The sequence below is a fragment of the Paramormyrops kingsleyae genome, chromosome 24, assembly GCF_048594095.1.
Source record: "Paramormyrops kingsleyae isolate MSU_618 chromosome 24, PKINGS_0.4, whole genome shotgun sequence".
In the NCBI taxonomy this organism is placed as follows: domain Eukaryota; kingdom Metazoa; phylum Chordata; class Actinopteri; order Osteoglossiformes; family Mormyridae; genus Paramormyrops; species Paramormyrops kingsleyae.
In genome coordinates, this window is record NC_132820.1 from 26,473,153 (window position 1) to 26,495,742 (window position 22,590).

Sequence of the window (22,590 nt, forward strand, 5' to 3'; positions counted from 1 at the left end):
GAAGGAGGAGAGGGGCTGGGATTCATAATAGCAGGGGGGAGATTACTACCCCCCGGCAGAAGAGAGCCAGCTGGCTCAGTAGGCACCCCAGCCCCCCACCGCTACATGGGAAGGAGCGGACCCGAGGCCCCCGGCGACAACATCCCGGAGCAGTGCCGACGCCAAGAGCTAGCCCCCCCCACCCCGAAGGGCAGCCCGTACTCAGTCACCCACTCATTCGACGACAAATAGTGGCAGACCAGCCCGGGCTCGAGACATGCCACCCCCCACACAGCACAGGCTGGACCTCCTGACACGGACTGACCCACCCCCCCCCCCGGCAGTGCCCCGGAGGGAGCACAGGCCACCCCCGCGCAGGAAGGCACCCACCGAGGAAACGGCCAGGCCCCGGGCACCAGACCCCCCACCCAAGCCCGCACCGAAGAGGCCAACCACCCATCCCAGGGCCAGCCCCCGTCACCACCGGTACCCCAGACCCCACGCCCCATGACTGCCAGGCAGCACCCGCCCAAGCCCCCCCCCACACCACCAGCCAGGGCAGACACCCAGACATCACAGGATGGCAGCCACAGCCCCCCCAGCTCCAAGAAGCCACTAGCCGCCCATATCTAATACACTTGCATCACCTAAAATGCACAATGTAGGTGAGGTTGGGATATAGCAATTAAACCAAATTCATAGATCTTCACATATCCTTTGCCAGAACTTCTGCACCGGTGTGCAGGACCATATGGCATGCATGTAGTTCTCCACAAAGTTACCTGAGCAGTGGGTGCATAGGTTTGAGTGTATAAGGCCCATTTGGAACATCCTTTGTCCTGTATAATGAGCTCTATGCAGAGTTTTGTATGGTATAAGCTGTAAGTTGGGGTTTTTAGTCATTTTGAAGGTGTTTAAACATATTTCTTTCCAAAAGTTTTGATCTGGATCGATGGATAGATCTTGCTCCCATTTTGAGGTCGGGAGGGAAATTGAGTCATCCATTTTTGACAATAACTTATACATTTTTTGCAATAATTTGGGGCTAGAAAGATTTAAAAATTCTAGCACCCATGGAGGTATTTCTAAGTTAAACTGATTAAGATTGAACCTTGCCTGAATTGCTGGTACTCAAGAAATTTACTGTTGCTAATTCCGTATTTTGAGACTAGTTCGTCGAATGAAATCAATTTCCCGTTTTGCATAACATGTTCAAGATTTCTAATCCCTTTATCATGCCATAAGGGAAAGCTCAATTTTATCTTTTTTCGGCAAATATCTGGATTGTTCCAAATGGGTGTTAATTTGCAGGGGATAAGTGGAGACCTAGTTATTTAAAAAAAAATCCCACCAGGCTGTTAATGAGGTGTTAATACTAAGGCTCTTAAAACACTTATAAAAGGCAGATCAGACAATTTTACTTCTCCGCAGATTGCTTGTTCTAAGTCCAGCCATGGACTATCTACCGGGCTTGATTTGATCCAATTTGTTATATACTGCAGTCTGTTGGCTAAGAAGTAGTGATAGAAACTTGGTACAGTAGTTCTAGACCACCATTACCTTTGGCTTTTTGCAGAGTATTCTAGCTAATTCGTGATGGTTTGTTCTTCAATAAAAATGACAAGATGCTTGAGTCTAGTGATTTAAACCAAGCCATAGAGGGTTTATTATTGATCATTGAGAACAAGTAATTGATTTTAGGTAGGACCGTCATTTTAATGGTGGCAACTCTTCCAATGAGTGATAAAGGTAGAGATTTCCACTGCACAAGATCCTCTTCCACTTTTTTTTTACAAAGGAATATGATTCATCTGTACTAGATCTGAGAGTCTGGTGGAAAAATTTATGCCTAAGTATCTAAGGTTACCTGACTGTAAAGGAGTAGTAGTTGTGTTTTGGAAACTACAATTCAAAGGCAAAACTGTTGATTTGCTCCAGTTGACGGAGTAGTCTGATATAGATGAGAACTTATCTATAAGTGATATTGTCTTCAGAAGAGAGGTTGGAGAATTCCTAAGAAAATGTAATACGTCATCTGCATAAAGGCTTATCTTATGGTCTGTTTTTTCTGTTTGAATTCCTTTAATATCTACATTTTGTCTAATTAGTTTGTTGTTTTTAATTGTATTTGATCATTTTAATATTTCATGGCCAATTTTAATATTGTCACTTTGAATGTCAGGGGTTTGAGGAACGTTTTAAAACGCACGTTGGTTTTTAATCAGCTGGCATCTTTCCCTTCAGCATTTGTTTTCTGCAGGAAGTCCACCTCCGGGACCAGCGGGACGAGGCTCTCTTTTCACGACAATGGAAGAGGGGTAGATCCTACTGGAGTGTAGGTGGTGTCCACTCCTCAGGCGTCGGGATTCTTTTTGGCGACCGCGCCTTTGAGGAAGTAAGTTAATTTACCGTCCTTCAAGGCAGGGTTTTGGGAGTGGACGCCACATGGAGGGGACAGCGCCTCCGGGCCATATGCATCTACGCTCCAGTGGAGGCCTCGTCCCGTATAACTCTCTCTGAAGAGTTGTCCCCGTTCTGTGTCACAGATCGACACTTGATTTTAGGAGGGGACTTTAACATCGCGTTGGAGGGTAGAGAGGATGTCAGCTCAGGGCATTTTCGCCATTTTATTCATTCCTTTAAACTTGTGGATGGTTTTAAAACATGCAACCCCAGCATGCCGGGCTTCACCTGGCATAATAGTCGCGGGGCCAGCAGTCGCATCGACTACATTTTAGCTTCACCCCCCGTTGTTTTTGAAAAGGTGTCCTTCTCCCCACAGTGGCCCACTGACCACTTGGCAGTGGAGGCCACTGCCTCCATAGACGCTCCTGTATATGGGGGCGGCTATTGGAAAATGAACCTGCAGATCCTGGAGGAGAGCGATTTTAGACACCTTTTCTTAGATCACTTCTCCGAGTGGCAGAAGGACAAGCCTACCTTCCCCTCTGTGGCCGAATGGTGGGAGAGTGTGAAGGACAGGATCCGAACCTTCTCCATGCAGTATAGCAAGCAGCGCAGGATGGAGAAGAAATTCTCCATTCTGCAGCTGGAGAGAAGGTTGCGGGATGAATATGCCACTTACAACAATGGGGGCATGTATTAGGATGAATTCACGGACGATTACGTCACCCACGTGGCATGGAATTAATCCTTTTACTATAATATTCTGGGAAGTTGTAATTGTGGATTAATTCTGATCGTATGTGGACTGATCGTCCTGAAATTCAGATCAATCGTCCATGATTCACCCCGAATGTTACTAGACTGCACGAACATGTTATTTACCGATCCCCTGTAAAACCTAATTTTGCCATAAATAACTTGGGCTCATAAAAAGAAACCAGGATGCTCATCTTGCATCAAAAGCATGCATTTGAGATGACATTTTAATTGTATAAATGGCCATATGTGTTTACTTAGATTTTAATGGTGTGTAAATATATTGGTTGCTTTTATTGCTTTTTTTTTTGCTTATTTTATGGTGAATGGTTCTGCAGATAGTTTGTTTAACACTATTTTAAAATATTTTCAGTAATGTCTTATTGTATTGGCATTCACTTGTATGATGTGGGAAAATTTCAGCCTGTTATATTATGACTATTTCTGAATATCATTGTTTTAGTAGGAAAATGTTTTTAATTCCCTTGTTGACAGTGCCAATTTTTTAAGTGCAGTTTCTATTATATGTTTTAATGTGTTTGTGTCGATGTAAATAATTGTGCAGAACTGTTTAATAAAGTATTTGGATCTGAAAAAAAAAAATCTGTTTTATCAGTTTAATATCTGATACGTCCCCTATGGAGGGGACCACATATTAAACGGATTTTTGGAACAGGGAGCCGGAAGTGGGGCTTGCCCCATCCGCTCCACTATTCGACCCGGTATTGCAGTGCTTCCGGGAACGGTGCACCTCTACTGCCCCCTATTGTTGAAAGGCAGAACTGACTGACTGACTGACTGACTGACTGACTATATAAAGTACATGATCTTACCACACTGACATTTCTGATTTTGCTAACAATCATGTACAGTAAATTTAAAAGCTTTTTGTTTTGTCATAAATTATTTATGCTATTTTACAATGCAGATAAAGTATTCCTGTCGATACAAGGAGGATATATTTTTTTTCTCGATGGATATCGTTTTGAACCTAAAGGTTGTTTTTTTGGAAGAGCAGTATATAGTTACTGGCTACATTTTTTGCTGTGCATGTGATTTTGATGAGAATATTACATTTTTATATCTCTGCGTAGATTTTTTCAGCAATAATTGAGTCTATCCTTGTGTATTTAAGGTTTTGGTAATTCATGATTACCAAATAAGATTTGGTGTCATTGTACAAATATAAGAAGATTCAGTGTGCAGTTACCAGGTTACAAATAAACAAACAAATAAATAAAATGGCATCAGAAGAGAAGTACGATGACAGTAAAATGTGTGAAAGTAGTGGAATGTGAAAAATGTGTGTGCATATAAGTCTCCACATGTATAAAGCGGCTGTATAGCATAACGAAAAGGAGCAATGGATAACTGACATAAAGTGCTTACTGTCCATAACGACAATGAGTCATGTACGGCGTAAGATAAACACAACATGCGTTAACTTTGGATATGCATAATGCGCACACAAGAATCATATGTCTTTGGCATCGAGAGAACTATCAGATAACTTCAACAAGTTACCAAATGGATGCAAAATCAAAGATAGGCTATTAATTTCTGCCTGGCACTAACCTTGTATTCCTCTGTCACATGACCGGTGGGAAGTAGGACCCAAATGCAAGCTGTAGGGCAGAACCCCCTTTGCGGGGAGCTTTTCTGGCAGGCAGGCTTGGGCACAGAGACGCAAACAGACAAGGACAGAACTGGAGAACATTGGCCTGGGTACTTTACCAAACTAAGGAATGGGAAAACACAAGGCAGCTGGTAGTTACTGACAGAAGGACAGGAACATGAGGTGAGACTAATAAAGACCAAGCGTGGCTCATTAGGGCCACGTCAGGGAGGAGAACTGGAGAGTAAGGTTGACAGGACGGGCAGGCCATGACAGTAACACCCCCCCATCCCCCAATCCTGTGCCCTCCTGGTGCAAAGGCATCATTAAGGGGACACACAGACCAGGGTAAAACCAAGGACAGCAGGGGAGACAAACCGCCAGGACACAACTCATGACAGGCCAGGTAACCCGGCAGGGATGCAGACTAGGGACCAAAAGACAAACAGCGGGTGTCAGTGGGCAAGTGGCAACAAAGGAAACAGAAGAAGGAGACAAAGGGAGGGATTGGACTCCAAAAGGACCAAAGGTGACACAGGACAGACAGGGCAGGACACAACCAGACAAGCAATGTGCAACAAGAATAGGGCCAGGAGAGGGAGCCAGGGGGAACCTAAAGTGGGAAGCAAGAGTGACTGGAGTGGGGGCTGGAAGAGTGAAATCGGGCTAAGAGGTGAAACCAGGGAGAGCCACGGGGAAGCAAGACTACAGATCAAGCTCCGAGGTGCCGCAGAAGGGTCGCGGCCAGGGGGACCTTCGGAGTCCTGTCTGGGCCTGTAGAAGGACGAGCTCCTCTCGTCTGCGGCAGCCGAGGGAAGAACAGCATCGGTAGACGGCGAGGGGTCGGCAGAGCCGGAGGGCATCGAGGAGCAGGCAGGACAGGAACCGGACCACACCTTGGACCCTGCAGAACAAAAGCACAGGCCAGTACCAGTGCCGGAGGAAACCGCAGGTGGTTCCTTTCGGGAACCAATGGATGGGGTCCCCCGAAAGACCCCCTTGGACCGAGCCGGGATCAGGCGGTAAGTCTGGGAAGCATACCCCAGATTTTTCCTCCTGGAGCCGAGCCCCCGACCAGTTTTCCTTTGACCCTGCCGTTGTCGCGGCGATAACCTCCTCGGCTGGGGAAACTCTGGTCACGGGGCTGACACCACGGACTGGGACATAGGGCAAGAACTGGAGGGTCCCACTCCATGTCCTCCGGGGGAATGTCCTCCGGGCCTGTGCCTTAATCCATACTAAATGTAATTAAACAGAATGAAGCTTAAAAGAATAAAATGGTAAAGAGAGGAAAATTTAATGTGTACGTTTCAAAAAACGGGCTCTTGCTTTTATCCAGATGTTTGCAGGCGTTGTGACTCTGTGATGAATGGTGACGTATGAGATCCTGAGAATGGGCTACGCCTCCAAGGGTGAGTGGCAGGTGGCATTTCCCAGGAATTACAGGCTGGAGATGTCTGAGGAGCTCTCCTGGAGTGAAGACAAAAGAGAAGAAGGGAACAAGCAGAGGGTGTGGGGAGAAAAAGACTGCAGATCCAGTTACAGGTGAATTGTACAAATGCCCTTGAAGTCTTGGTCCATGAGGGATCCTATTTTTAATTTAAAAAAAAAAAAAAAAAAGACAATAAATTATTTAAAAATAGAGCTTATCATTTACATCTGTCTAGGAGTTAAAACACATAAAATCAATTAACTTACCTGGTGATTTTGGAACTTCTGACCCCAAATCAAAATAATATAGATTATAACTAAATGCATCATTTTATTTGGGAAAAAGGGATAAATTAAATAAAAGGTTAACTTTGGAATCTAAAACAAAAACAGCAATTTCACATCAGGAATAAATATCATTTCAAGGGTCTTCAGTACATTTTTCCTGTGTCTGCTCCATTTACACGTAGATAGTGATATAAACATGTACCTTTAAAATATATTATGTTCAGTTTATAAGCTTAATTATTTCATTTGTAACAAACAAGCACAATACACAAGTGCCCTAAAGCCCAACACATGGTTCAGAAGCCTCCTACCCCACCTTACACCAGCCACATGGACGCCATCTGTCCAACTGGGCATCCTCAGTGTCTTGTGCCTCCTGAAACATCACATCAGTTTCTTCTTCTTCCTCACATCCTTCTTCCTGAATGGTTTCCAGCAATGATCTGCCTCCTTGTGACAAAGTATATCCCAAAACATTCCCTCTCTTTTCTCTCCTTCTCCCTTAACCTCCTCCACATTCACTCCCACCTCACATCCATTCTCCTCACCTCCATTTACCATATGCATTACATCCATAGCAGCCTCTGCCTCCTCCATCTCACCATCAGAGGCATTCCCCTCAAATTTACCCCTTTCTGATATCTCCTTATTTTCCCAAGTAGCCCTTTCTAGGGCTACTGACAGTTTGGCTGCCATTAAAAAGGCCCATTAGTGATATGAAACTGTGTGACGCTACCTTTACGTCAAGATATCTCAGCAACGACTTAAAAACAAAAGACCAAATTTTCTGGATATGTTCATGATATTATTAGCTAGCTTTATTAAAAAATTGATCAATTTTGAAATATAGGTTTTTTTCTTATTGAATTTTAAGGCACATGATCGAGCTGGACAATAGCTTCAAAACAATATGAGGACCATTTCTGTGCAGCTTATATTAAGGTAAATATAGCCAGTCAAAGTCATAGTTCCCCCAGAAAAAGTTAAAACTTTGTTCGCTTAAATCTCCCACAATATTGATCCAAGACTCGCCCAATTTCAGTTTCATGAGTTACTCATGTGACCAAATCAGCATGCCAAGTTTCATTAAAATCCATGACAATGAGGTTCGAAAGTGTGACGATTTGACATGGAATGACCCAATACACCATATGCACAATAAACAGCAAATGACACCAAATTATAACTAACATCAAATAGGAAACAACAGCGCTCCACAACAAGCGAAAACCCAGATGAATGCTACCAAGAACTGTGTTAACACTGATGAAACTAAGAGTATTTTATTTTTATTCTATGCAACATTGTTTTTTAAAAATGTAATAGTCAGCTTGAAACATTTACCTGATTCCGAAAGCAATGCCCCAAATTACTTAAACATTTTACCATACATTACCGTAAGGGTTCCCAGCCCCCGTCCACACTCAGTATTCTGGGGGAGGGGGGGGGGGGGGGCTGCCTACCGTCCCGTTTATTACGGGTTCACGCCGTATTAAAAAGAAAACTGTCCGTATTGATTAGTCCCGGATTTCCGTTCGCATCGCCAATCTCCCACCACTCAACATATTTTATCGTGGAAACCCCGGCAAATTACACCGCCGTTTTAGCGGTCAGGGACATTTTTGGAAATATAAATATAAGATTTGAAACCCTAACTAAACTAACCTGTTTGAGAAGGATTTACTAACCAAATAACTGTCTGTCAACACTTCAGTATAAGAACATCCCCAATAAAAATAAAAACCACAAGTTTTAATGACATTAAAACGTGCAATAATTTTAATGTATTATTGACATGTACTACACTGTAAAAAAGATATTTTTTTTTACAGTTTTTGCCAATGAATTTGACAGTGTTTTCCCTGTTTTTTTAAATTACAGAAATGTTTTATTACAATTACAAAAAAAAACTGTTTATTGACTCATGTGACGTAATTTAACAGAGAAACTTTGTATAAATGGAATACAGTATATATCTGTTTTTTAACAGAAAGTGTTTGAAAAATCTCAACACTGCAATTTTTTATTTTTTTTTTGGGAACAGATTCATATTCTGTTTCCTTTGCTTCCAGTAAAAAAAACTGCAGACCTGGTCAAATTCATTAATAATTTGATTTGGAGTAATTTTTCCATTACATCTGATATATGGAAATAAAAGCTATTAAAAGTATTTATACTTTATTCACTTTTTTAAAACACACTGCTATTTATTTGAACTGTATGCAACTTGTCTTTAATTCTGTTTTCTTGTTGGGTTTTTTTACACATGTGAAAATGTCAAATAAAAATAATTTTTTTTTAACGTTTGCAGGCATACTTTCAACATTTCAGGGATTTTTGAAAAAAATGCAACATGAAAAACCAATGGCGCACTTGCTGCACGTGGAGATGGTGGCCCTAGTTCGAGAGCTCCTCAGCAAATTTATGAAGCCGGAAGCCATCCCACTGAGCGCAAAGGATATCATCAAGGTTGATGTCCGGAGTAAAGATTTGCAACTATAAGACAAAAGGTTGTCTGTTGGAAGATACTGCTACTCGGCACTAAACAAGGCCCGTGTGGAGAGGCTGATATGGGTGAAAAACATTTACAACTCTCTCAGAGAAGGGTTCATGAAGTCATCAGAGTTCCTTCTCAAAAACCTTCCTCTGGACAACAAGATAATCACCTCACTTTCTGCACTCACTCCCTCTCTGATTCAAGATGACTCCATCTGTGGGGCTTTTATCACATCAGGAGAGGCCTTGCCTAATGTGGTCGCACCAGAAGAGATTGGTCAGGTGGAGGAAGAGATACGGGCGTACCAAATAGAGGTGGACCTGGTAACGTGTGCCCAGAACTACATTGAAGAAGAAGGCCGAGTTGATGTAGATTGGTGGAGCAGAGTTGTATCCATGAAAAATCCAGAGAGAGGTGTGAGATTTCCCATTCTGGGTCAGCTGGTCAAAGCACTACTTAGCATTTTCACAGGCCCCCTGGTTGAGGGATCATTTAATCTCATGGATGATATTCTTGAAGCAGACAGATGCTCCATGAATGTGGAAACTTATGAGAGCCTTGCAATTGTAAAATCCACGATTAAAGCAAGGGAGTGGACAGCATCGACAATGACAATAGACCAGCCATTAAGGTGGTCTTGCCTGTCATCGTATCAAACATATCAAAAACATCTGCAGAAAAAGAAAGAGGCAGAACAGGCACAAAAGAAGAAAAGGGTGAATGAGGCAGCAAGGATTCGGCCATCACAGATGGCAAACAAACTCATACGGCAGGCCAGGAATATCGCTGGATCAGCCAAAGCCTCCTCTAGACGAGCCAAACACTCATCCTCCTCCACTGGACCATCCAGACCTTTTTCAACCTCCTCTGGACCAGCCAGACCCTCACCAACCTCCACTGGACCATCCAGACCCTCACCAACCTCCACTGGACCATCCAGACCTTTTTCAACCTCCTCTGGACCAGCCAGACCCTCGGCCTCCTCCTCTGGACCATTCAGACCATTTTCAACTTCCTATGGACCAGCCAAACTCTTTCTCTCTCCCTCTGGACCAGCCAAAGCCTCATCTTCATCCTCTGGACCAGCCAAAGCCTCATCTTCATCCTCAGGACCAGCCAAAGCATCATCTTCATCCTCTGGACCAGCCAAAACCTCATCCTTATCTTCTGGACCAGACTCTTCTGGACTAGCCAAACTCTTTCTCCCTCCCTCTGGACCAGCCAAAGCCTCATCCTCATCATCTGGACCAGCCATAGCCTCATCCTCCTCCACTGTACCAGCTCCATCTTCTGGTCCAAATATCTTAAAAAGAAAGAGTTTGCAAGACTTTGCTTACAACCCAGAAAAAAAGAAAAAATAAGTGATAATGGCCTTGATGTCACTTCTAATCTTCAGTTTAGCAGTTCAGTTCTTTAGCACTTTGAGCACTTGTTATTTATGCACTTTAAGCACTTGCTATTGTTTAGCAGTTTTTTTTTGTACTTTATTTTTGTTATTATTGTCAATATTTGAAGTAAGTCCTTCAAATAAAAAAGTCCCCCCCCAAAAAAAAGTTCAGGCTCAGTTTTTTTTTTACTTTAACCCCTGTTAACCACTATACATGACATAACACACAGCACATTTATAATCACACAAGCGATTACTGAGAACTGTTTATAAGCTATCATCAGTCCAAGGAGTGACGCCGATGTTTCCGTTCTGCCTTATTTGCTGTAACTGTAGTTCCGCTTTTTGCCAGTAGGCTGCGCACAGACAGCGTTTCTGTGGGCAGCACATTGTATGTTGTTAGATTAGTATTTCATAACTGGACTGCAGGACATTGCGTAAAATCATTTTCTGCAGTAAGTATTGGAGTGTTTATAAAGGATCTTTTTAAAAAAATAAATAAATCAGTTTCTCACAAACACCTCCATTCATGACTGACTGAAATATCAAGGATGAAAGTGATTAGGATCAGCTGAGAGAGCGCATGCCGAGCTGTTGCTAAAGTAGCAGCAGTCAACTTTAAACCAATGTTAAACAAATACTAGTTAATACTGAAAACAATCAGTCATTAAAATTAAACAGCTTGCTAAGTTGTGTTTCCTTTAACAATATAAATGTTATAGAAAAATGGAAACCCCACGCTCTCCGCGAATATTAATCACCAAGATTTATAAAAACCGCAACTGTACTGAAAAATAACGTTGCTTATGAATGTTGGCAAGTAAAAAAGTATTTGTACTTTGTGATCAAGTGCCATTCTTGGCACATCACACAACGACGAAATGTGTCCTCTGCATTTTAACCCATATGTGACATATTAGCTATATTATTTAGCTTCATTCTTAAAATAATAATACTAATACCAATAATAATAATAATAACAAAACCAAATGTAGCCAGGTCTATAAAGCTACCATAAGGCTTTGAAGCTATTATAGAGCGTAATTTGTAAAGAGGGAGACATGAACCTTACAATACGTGTATGTATACCAAAGTGGGCAGCTGTCTCTTTAAGACGTTCCTGAGTGCCGAAAGGTAGGGTGGGAGTTTTTTTTTCCGGCGGGTTTTTCTAGACGGAGGAAGGCGGGTAAAGAGAGCGGAAAGAGGAGTGAACGGCAACTTAGGGAAATAAACGTATATATACATATATATATTTGTGTAGATGTCAACGTTTAGAGCACTGTTTATTTTTTTCGGCCTAAGCATACAATTGCAGCAATTAGTGGATAGAAAGATTTTGGTGCAAGTGCTCTCTTTTGGATATCCTGGTAGGTCAATTTACCTGTTTGAAAATATAGATATAGGGATCATTAGTGTGAAGGAAAAACAGTCAGGATATGAATGTGAACCTTTGCTGATTGTGTGGTTGATTATTTTCTTTACTAATGTATCATTTTTTGTAATTGTATGTAAAATGCTAAAGCTACCTATAAGGCTACTTGCTAATTGATCGGAATACGTTGACTGTGATATGGTGTTATACAGTTTAGCCACCCTGTTAGTACCATTGCAGGTTGAAATGTTTATAATGTGCATATATAAGTATATACATGTATATGTGTATATTAATGTTATTCAGGAAATCTGTATAGTATGGCCTAATGTGAATCTGAGATTGCGCTGTATGTTAATGGATGATGGAAAAAAATATAATTTTGTGTGATGTTTAAGTAAGACATCTAACTCTCTGTACTTTGTGTGCAGACTGTTTTTTTTTGGATTTGATTCCGTTCCGAATTCAGTATTTTTTCGACCAAGGAAGATCGCTTGTTTCACAGAGTCGCCCCCTCTGCGTTGAACTGCGCAATGTAACAAGTTTTTTGCAACTGGAGATTTTTTTCTTTCCCAGCGCTTTGTGAAGACATCCTGAAGTGTTGCAACGGGGATTGCTATAAATGGCAACGCCCCTGCAAAGGTCGGGAGTGGCATCCACCTCCCCAGTGGACACGGGGATCTCCAGCATGCTGCTGTTGCAGCAGAGGCAGGGTCCGAGTGGGCGGCAGTTTGGAAAAAGATTGCAGCTCTCGAACACAAGGTGGGCCGTTTCCGGTCCGAGATCTCCGTGCTTGCTGGTGCCCTGACTGACCCACATATATCCCGGAGCAGTTCGGAGACCACTGGGACTCCTTTTGTAGTCCCCACTTCAGCTCCAAGCTGTTTCCTGCCCCCTCCTCCTCCTCCGCCTGCTAATATCCAGGGCCCGAAGCAGAAGAGGAGTCATCCTCAGGGAAGTGGCACAGGACCCACCAATGGTCCCAACATGGTGGATGTTCTGGCGGAGCTGCCACACATTAAACTGCGGCCAGTGCTGAGGTCGCCAGGTGGGACGCCAGTGACCAGGAGGGGACTGACGCAGGGGACGCCCATGCCCTCAGAGGACTTTGCTGCCATTTTAGCAGAGGCTCTGAAGAAAAAGTTCAAGCATCAGAACCACTCTGATGAGTAGGAGCAGCAGTCCTCTGAGGCCTTTAAACCTTTTTTACTTAAACTTTTTTTACTTAAATTTTTTATACTTATAACATTTTTATACTTGTATCATTTTTATACTTATATCATTTTTATACTTAAGATTTTTATACTTATATACTTTATATCCTTAAACTTTATATACTTATACTTTGTGTACTGATTCTATATACTTATTAATAAATAATATATTTATATCACTATTATTTTTAAAAGAGTTGCTGATTTTGTAATACTGCTGCAGCATTCTCCACATGCTAATCACTGCCCCACATCGAATTGGCACTTTGATCAGCCACGAATCACTTCACTACCCCCTGTTGAATGTTGCATCGTATGTTGTTAGATATCTCGTAGTAGTAAGTACTTCATTATTAGGCTGCACAATATTGGAAAAGATGTATTTCTGCAATGAGTATTGCAGTATTTATTTAAATTGAAAATGCTTAAAACAGATCAATTTCTCACAAACACATCTATTCATGAGTGATTTGGCCCATATTGGAGATAAAGTCATGGATGAAGCAAAATTTCCTGCAGCTGAACAGCTCTAAAACTGAAGCTATGTTAGTAGGCACCCCACACCATGTTAGGGCCTCTAACATCACCAGTATTACCTGGTGAAGATATCCCATTGTCAACATCTGTTATAAACCTTGGGGTTAAAATGGACACTCATTTGTCGTATGAGGCTCATGTCAAACATCTGTGTAAAACATCTTATTTCCACCTCAGGAATATAGCAAAACTGTATCATTACATCTTTTGAAAACTCCTAAGACTAAACTTCAGTGCATGGGAGATCGAGCCTTTTGCGCAGCTGCACCTAGACTGTGGAATGCTCTTCCTGAGTATCTGAGGACGCCACAGACTGTTGATGCTTTTAAATCTGGTCTTAAAACTTATCTTTTTAACAGAGCTATTCGGGTCGAATTAATTTTGTAGCACTTTGAGATTTGCTTTCAAATATAAAGTGCATTATAAATTAAATGTATTATTATTATTATTATTATTATTTAAACGGCAAGGATGAAAATGATTAGGATTAGCTCTTGCCAAAATAGGGCTTGTAAACTTTTGTGGTACTCAGAATTAACCCAAACAACTATGACTCTATAATCCTCTATAATCACTCTCACTCTGTCACACTTGAATCAAACTCCAGACCTCGCATGTAATGAGCAAAGTTTTCTTCTTTATTCAGCAATCCAGCATAGTGTTCCAGCCACACTCGGGGACAATGCGCAATGCACCCCGCACCCAGAAATCAGCAGGTTAATATACTATAAGACGAATTCCCCTATATGGACTTCTAAGTCCTGATTGGTTACCAAACATCTGTAAACCAGGTGTCTTAAAATGGATGAGAGAGGGATATAGGGCTCTCGAAGGAACAAACAGGCACGATTAGGTTCACTCAAATACACTTTAATAAGTAATACAAAATGATCTCACATTAACACCAATACTGAGCTATCATATTGAAGGCAATGCAAAATAACTCGTACTACAACGGATATCAAATAATATATATCTTATAGCTAATAGTATTAGGTGCAAAGGTATGAATATATATAGAAAAGAAGCAATAATACATAAAAGAAGCAAGGAAACATAAGTTACGAAATATTATCACAAGTGGCGATAATTTACTCGCAACAATCAATGGAAAGCATAAGCAGTTGCAAAGCTATTTACACTCGGACGTGCTATCATCACCCACCTTCATGGACTGGGGAGCCCTTTCAGTCCTGGCAGGAGACCAACACGTGAGTTCCGAGAAAGTGCCGGGCGATGCGCGCTCTATCCCACGGCTGAACTCCGGTCAGTACTGGGATCTCCCCCTTCCTTTATACTAAATTTAGAGTTGCGTGTGGGCAGGGGGTAAGCTGGCCAGGCTCACCCCTTCCCCCCAGGCAATATATGGTGCTCCAATTCCCCCTTTTGTCCGAGTGATTCTGCTTACGATAATACAATACAATGGGCGTCCTGGCGCCAGGTGACTTTGCGCAACGCCTCCCTGTTCCCCCCTACAGGCAATATAGGGTGCTGTATACCAACCCCCCACCCTATCTCCCGAAACCAAGATAAGCATCCTGGCTTCTTTTATGAGCCCAAGTTATTTATGGTAAAGTTAGGTTTTACAGGGGATCGTTAAATAACGTGTTCGTGCAGTCTAGTGACATTTGGGGTGAATCATGGACGATTGATCTGAATTTCAGGACGATCAGTCCACACGCGATCGGAATTAATCCACAATTACAACTTTCCAGAATATTATAGTAAAGTTAATTCCATGTCACGTGGGTGACGTAATCGTCCGCAAATTCATCCTAATACACCAGGTTTCAAACATACAACAAACATAATACGCCACCTCTATTGGTCTACTTCAAGGATGTTCAACTTCCAATCCTCGTTAGGCCTAGGCCTCCTATGAGTCCCACACATAAGCCTGTCTATCCAGCCTAGGAAGGAGGGCAAAAACCCTAAACATTAGGGAAATTCCACTCCCAACCCAGCAAAAAGATGCAACCCCCCCTTCGGTGTCCATGGCTGGCATGGCTCACAACGCTATCAGTAAGGGAAACCCCAACCCTATATTACCTAAATAAAGACTTCAGCATAAACATATACAACCCTTATGGGTACATAACTTGCTTGTGTGTTCAAATGCTACCATACAACAAACTGCGTCTAGCATAGTATAGCAGCTACATTTCAAGGCTTCCTGCAGGCCCCCTTTCTCCCCCCGGCGATGTTCCCTTCAGCCCAGTTCTCCAAGGTCTGTGGCCTGCAAAGCTGGTTCCGTGCAGGTGGCTGTGAGGCAAGGACACACGGCACCATCCCCAAAACAACAAAACCTGAGACACAAGAACAATCCCACAATGCCTCCCAACCCTGGCCTACCATCACTTTAAATTTCCCTTCCACACTTTGAACTAATGTTAAACATACACTACATAATCCTGAAAAGGAGTGGTCACTAAAATTAAACAGCTCGCAGATCTTCACAATGCAAGAAATGCAAAGATGGAGAAAGCGAAGAACAGTTCACAGCCGGCTGGGCACATTGTCATCATCAAAGATTTTAGGCATGTTTATTTATATAGCACAATTCGGGCACAAGGCAATTCAAAGTGCTTTACAAAGACAAGGATACAATCAAATTAAAATGTCAAAATCACATTTCAAAGATAAGTAAAAGAAATAATAATGAAAATAAATAATTTTATTAATCAATTACAATGAACACATAATAATAAGAAAAAGCCAAAATAAATAAATAGCTAACTGAAAAGACGTCACATTTTAATGACAGAAAATGACTGGTGCTGCACTAGGAAACTCTGACCATGCAACAATTCATCTAATTCCAGCATACAGACAAAATCTGAAAACTGCTAAACCTGTCGTTACTAGAGTGAAACACTGGAGATGTGGAGCTGTAGAGCAATTAAAATCATGCTTTGACTCGACAGACTGGAATGTTTTCAAAACTGCTATTAACAGCGTGGATGAATACACGGACACTGTAACATGGCACATAAGCTTCTGCGAGGACTCTCGCATTCCCAAAAAGTCTGTTGTCAGCTATAATAATGACGAACCATGGTTTACAACTGAACTCAGGCAGCTTCCTAAAACAAAAGATGAAGCTTACAGGAGTGGTGACAAAAACCTGTTCAAATTCTACTGCGGGTTTGAAAAGCCACATTCGCGCATCATACAGCCCTCACCTTTTCAATGGCCTTCTTCACACCTGGGTACCTTCACACCTCGCCCACACTATACCCAGCTCACCCCCCCCCCCCCCCCCCACGTCCAGCCACCTCCCCAGGAGAATCAACGACAGAGATGTAAACAAGATCTTCAGTAGCCAGAATACAAGGAAAGCTCCTGGTTCAGACTCTGTCTCCCCAGTCACTCTGAAGCACTGTGCAGATCAATAGTCACCTGTCTTCACAGATATTTTCAACCAGTCACTGAAGCAGTCAGTGACTACAGACTGGTGGCTCTCACATCGGTGGTAATGAAGGCTTTTGAGAGACTTGTGCTGTCATACCTTAAAACCATCACAGACCTATCGCTTGACCCCAGGCTACAGTCTGCCTACAGAACCAACAGACCTGTGGACGATGCAGTTAACACTGGACTCCATTTCTTGCTCCGACACTTGGAGTGCCCTGAGACATATGTTAGGATTCTGTTTGTGGACTTTAGCTTCGCATTTAATACTATTCTATCGGAGCTAATGCGGAATGAACTCTCACAACTGTCCGTGCCTGATCCAAAATAACATGTTATAACCACGATGGCCCAGTTTTACGCTACAATCATTGAGTCCATCGTCACCTCCTCCATCACAGCCTGGTTTGGATCAGCCACTGAACGAGACAAGGCCAGACTGCAACAGATCATTCACTCAGCAGAGCGAATAATCGGCAGTAACCTGCCTACCCTCCAGACACTGTAGATCACCAGAATCAGGAAACGGGCATACAAAATCTTTGAGGACCCATCTCACCCTGCTCACCACATCTTTCAAGCCTTACCCTCCAGGAGAAGACTCATGGCAATCAGAACCAAGACCACAAGACATGCCAAGAGCTTCTCCCCTCAGGTAGTCTCTCTCATTAACCAAACCAGTCTCTGAATGGACGTTCAATTAATCGTCAGCTGCAGTGAAATATCCACCAGCATAACCAGTGAACAACTGATAAACTTCCTCTATGATTATATTCTGCACTCTTGCACATTATGCACACATACTGCAAACTCTGTATACATATTGCACTCTTGCACATATAGTTGACTTGGCTGCTACTTAATAACGGCACCATTTAAGAGCCCTTTAAATTATTATACCATTTATATAGTTTATATTCATACTACAGTGATTACTATGTACACACACATATATAAATATCATAATACCATCATTACTGCCATTAATAAACTTAATTATCATATAATTATCATATTACCCAATTGCCAGTCTATTGTTTATTACCTTTCTGCATATGTCTTTGCTAAATGTGGGTAACTCTCGCCAGTGTGGGGAAGCAATAAAAAAGGCCAACAGAATGTTGGGTTATATCTCTAGGTGTGTGGAGTTTAAGTCAAGGGAGGTGATGATACACTTATATAATTCCTTGGTAAGACCCCACCTAGAATACTGTGTGCAGGTTTGGTCACCATACCTCAAGAAGGACATTGCTGCCTTAGAAAAGGTGCAACGAAGAGCTACGACAATGATTCCTGGTCTTAGAGGAATGTCTTATGAGGAGAGGTTAGCGGAACTGAATCTGTTTAGCCTTGAGCAAAGGAGACTAAGGGGGGATATGATTCAGGTCTATAAGATTCTAACGGGTCTGGATGCTCTTCAGCCAAATGACTATTTCAATATTATTCTAAATACTAGAACTCGTGGCCATAAGTGGAAATTAGCGGGAGAACATTTTAAAACAAATTTGAGGAAGCACTTCTTTACACAGCGTGTAGTTAGAGTATGGAATAGTCTTCCTGCTAGTGTAGCGGAAGCTAAAACCCTGGGTTCCTTTAAATCAGAGCTAGATAAGATTTTAACAACTCTGAGCTATTAGTTAAGTTCTCCCCAAACGAGCTTGATGGGCCGAATGGCCTCCTCTCGTTTGTAAATTTCTTATGTTCTTATGTTCTTTGTAATGTCATGTAAAAGCACCACCAAGGCAAATTCCTTGTATGGAAACATATCTGGATTCTGATTCTACATCCTTCATCAGTACTAGAAAACTTCCATCCAGCGTTGCATTTCACTTTGACACTGTCGCTTTTGAAACACTTTTCTGTGATCTAGCTCTTGTTTTGGTCGCCGACTATCATCCAACAAAAGGTTCATTTCAGCTCTCCTAATCTGACATAAACCACACTCACAAACACTTTCGGGTTACTGTGTCACCGGGAAGGGATGGACTCCGGTCGGGATGGGTTTCCAGCATTTCCTATCCTGGCTGTTCTCTTTAGGGACAAACACAGGAATGGAGTCTAGTGATCACACCGGAACCTGACTTACCTGAACGGAGATGTATGGAGCAGACTCTCATATGCGCAGCGATGCTCTGGAATGCAAGGTCTTTACGCCCCACCGCTAGAAGCTACGCCATCCGACGCCATTTCGTCAACTCTTCCACTTTTGCTCTTGTCTTTTCCAATCCAGAAAAGAGAAGAAACGTATACCGGTCCTGAAGACCGAAGAGAGACCCGAGTCGATATGGGGCCGCCGCTTAGCGGGTCGCCGTTAGCCGGGCCTCCGTGACGCCCCCGCGCAGAGTAGAATGCCCAGGGGCGTCGCAGCCACCGGCGTCCTCCCTGTCCTCCTGTCCTCTCAAAAAACAGCAATCATTTAAACAAACATGAGGGAAAATTCAAAAGGCAAAGATGAAGTCATGCCTTACCTCAGCACAGCTGCCCACCGCACAAACGACAGCGTGTCACCTTACTTTAAAAAAAAAGAAAAAAGGCGGGAAATGGGGGCCGCGCACGGACAGGGCCCCTCCCTCACACCACATGCGGCTAATTAGTTGGCCATCCAGAGGCACTCAGTCTATTAGTCACCCATTCAGTCAGTTAGTTCTGCCTTTCAACAACAGGGGGCAGTAGAGGTGCACCGTTCCCGGAAGCACTGCAATACCGGGTCGGTGCCTGGAGCAGACGGGGCAAGCCCCACTTCCGGCTCCCTGTTCCAAAAATCCGTTTAATATGTGGTCCCCTCCATGGGGGACGTATCAAAATGACCTTTTCATACCAAAACAAAATGTAAATCAGCTCAAATACATGAATAATAAATATTATGCTTGTACTACTTACATTAACACATAATCACAATCTATAAGGCTGAAACAATCCCACACTATGCAAATCATGCCAACACAGTACAATAAGACTTTCAAAGATAATATTAAACAAATAGAACTACCCACAGAGTGTTCCAAAGTGCATTTTGCAATGTCTATACTTTGAATGTCAAATTACAAACTTCACATAAATCTGACATATTTACAAAGTACACAAAGATTAAGATGAGTTTGTTGCCAAACCAAATATATAAGAAATAATTTATTTGCCAGGAATTAAGTTTATGATATTGAATGAAATGTGTGAGCATGCCCCAGTTAGTGAAAGTGTGTCCCCTACCCCAAGACTCCAGAGGGTTAAAAAGGAACACATCCGCAGACTTCCAAGCTCTGCACTAGGGCTGAACGATATTCTGTTTTGACATCGACATCGCGATGTGCGCGTGAGCGATAGTCACATCGCCGGAACATACGATGTGAAGGGTAGAAGCCCATTGTGTATTAAGAGAACGGTAGCACAGTAAACACGAGTTTGTTGTATGGCTTGTTGCTGGGGTGACATGCACGTTCCGCGTGCCTGCACAGTGATTGGTTCACTGTGTTGCTGCTCACCGCTCACAGCCAACATTCACTGCTAAAAATGTGCGAAAAAGAAAGTCGAAATCAGCTATTTGGGACTATTTCGGCTACAAAAAGGAGGATGTTGACCAAAAAGAGGTACTTTGCATGGAGTGTCATAAAGTTGTGGCCACAAAACATGGAAACACCACCAATTTGTCTGATCACTTAAAACGGCACCACAAAGCTCTTTACGACGAATACAAAGCCAAATCTGGATGTCAACCAAAACAAACAAATATTTGTGATGCCTTTGCCAGTGTGACACCTTACCAGAAAGGCTCTCAACGACAGAAAGAAATAACAGACGCAATAACGTTTCATATCGCTAAAGATATGTTGCCATTAAATACCGTCGCCAAAGAGGGATTTAAGAAAATGATCCGAACGCTTGACAGGCGGTATGTTATACCATCCCGCACATATTTTTCCCAAGTTGCAATAAAAGAGCTGTATGAAAAATGCAAATATAAGATTTAAGCAGAACTGTCGCACGTGGAATACTATGCAACTACAACAGACTTGTGGTCCAGCAGGACAACGGAGCCCTACATGAGTCTGACGGTCCATTTCATCACAGAGGACTTCGAGCTAAAAAGTCGCTGTTTGCAGACGGCATTTTTCCCGGAAAGTCATACAGCCGAGAATGTCGCAGAGGCCCTGAGAGAAGCGGTGTCCGCTTGGGGCTTAGATGAGACACGTCAAGTCTGTATAACAACAGATAATGCAGCGAACATGGTGAAAGCTGCCGATCTGAACAAGTGGACCAGGCTACAGTGCTTCGGCCACAGACTGCATCTTGCAGTTGGTGAGTAATGACCATGATCTTTATCCAAAATAAAAATAAATTTTTACTGAGCTGTTTTAATTAATAACCTGTCCTGAAACTGACAAAACTTGTAAAATGAATTTGTTGCATGTGTGTACGTAGAGCTTTAAAACGTAAGAAAAAATACAGACACTAAACATTTAATTTTAAACAAAAAATTGTTTTATGAGCACATTTGAGGAGCTCTTTTCCAAAACGCGATAACTCCATTTCAATAGTTTTCAGGGAAATTAATTGTTTTACCTAGACCCACACATTTTGTGAATATTCAATTTATCCTGTTAAAATGTTTTTTGCTTAGTCTGAACATGCTGAATAATGATTATTAAATCAAACAACTATATTGTTGTTGATAAATTCAAAGTAATTTTTTTTTTCTTTTCAAAACGCTATAAATCCATCCATTTTTCCCAAAAATTGATGGTTGTCTTTTTTTAAAAGTCTTTTGTCTTTTATTTTTCATGTTCGCAGTTATTAATAAACAATTAAAATGTCTCATTGCAATATTTTACATATTCCTAATCATTACTTTTGCTGGTTCTTTGTGACAGCTTTTAGGTGCCGTTTACATGAACGCGTCCTGCATCAGCACCGAAAACTTAGAGAGAGAGAGAGAGAGAGAGAGAATAAGATTTTTTTACTTATTTTGAGGAATTATAGCCTAATGAACAAACATCTGTTAAGAGCGCAGCCACGTTGGATTGCGAGAACGTTCACTAGGTTAAAATTAAGTTCGGCGCTTATTGGGGTTTGGAAAGAAACTGTATCTTGCAGTACATTTTAAACAAGGAAATTATTATTGGCGTTTATCGCGTTTTGGAAAAGAGCTCTTCATTTATTGTTTGAAATAAAGCAGTGTGCTTCAATAATTAAAGTTCGCAATGTTTTGTTTGTTTTCTCCGCTTAGAAAATGCAGTGAAAAAGGATGGCCGCAATGATCGTGCTATAGGAGTCTGCAAGAAGCTGGTGAGCCACTTCTCTCACAGCTGGAAGGCCAGCGATGCCCTGGCAAAAGTCCAGAAGGAACTCAATCTACCATCACATTGTCTCATCTCAGAATGCCAAACAAGATGGGGTTCCAGACAGATGATGATCAGCAGGATATTAGAGCAGCAGCAGGCTTTAACTCAGGTCCTGTCTGCAGACAAGAAGCTGCGGCATCTAATTCCAACCTGGCAAGATACAGATGTGCTGGAGTCTGTAAGCAAGTCACTGGGCCCAATGCTGGATTTCACTGATGCACTTTCAGGCGATGAATACGTCAGTGTCTCCTTTGTAAAGCCAGTTCTTCAGCTCTTCAACACTTCACTACTGGAAATGCGAGAGGAAGACACAGACCTGACCAAGAACATAAAGATGAAGATGCTGGACTACCTCAATGAG

The 22,590-nt window shown here is 42.2% G+C and overlaps 2 pseudogenes; one reads left to right on the forward strand and one right to left on the reverse strand.

The window, feature by feature from the left end:
• The first annotated feature begins 3,717 nt into the window (after nucleotides 1-3,717).
• LOC140582589 (U2 spliceosomal RNA) lies at nucleotides 3,718-3,897 on the forward strand (annotated as a pseudogene).
• Nucleotides 3,898-19,563: 15,666 nt separating this feature from the next.
• Nucleotides 19,564-19,810, reverse strand: LOC140582497 (U2 spliceosomal RNA; annotated as a pseudogene).
• Between the last annotated feature and the right edge of the window lie 2,780 nt (nucleotides 19,811-22,590).